The sequence below is a fragment of the Arachis ipaensis genome, chromosome B03 (assembly GCF_000816755.2).
Source record: "Arachis ipaensis cultivar K30076 chromosome B03, Araip1.1, whole genome shotgun sequence".
Lineage (NCBI taxonomy): Eukaryota > Viridiplantae > Streptophyta > Magnoliopsida > Fabales > Fabaceae > Arachis > Arachis ipaensis.
Genome location: NC_029787.2, coordinates 2662370 through 2662667, shown reverse-complemented (window position 1 = coordinate 2662667; position 298 = coordinate 2662370).

The following is a 298-nucleotide window of genomic DNA, read 5'->3' as shown; positions in this document are numbered from 1 at the left end:
ATTTAAAATATTAAAATAATAAATTAATTAATCTCTTATCTTATAAATTTTTTATTTTATTTTATTTGATGTGAAACTAATTTTTATACACTTCTCATACTTACAATATTGACAATATATTATCCTGCTTTTGAGACTTCAATTCCGTATTAGAAAACAATTTATTATAGAACTTAATTAATTATTATGTATGCTGACTTTTGCCAATAAGGTTAGCAGCCACTGTGGTTATAATCATTAATGAGATCCAAATCCATAGCATGAGTAGTTTTCTCCGTAATAAACTTTTTGCATTCTC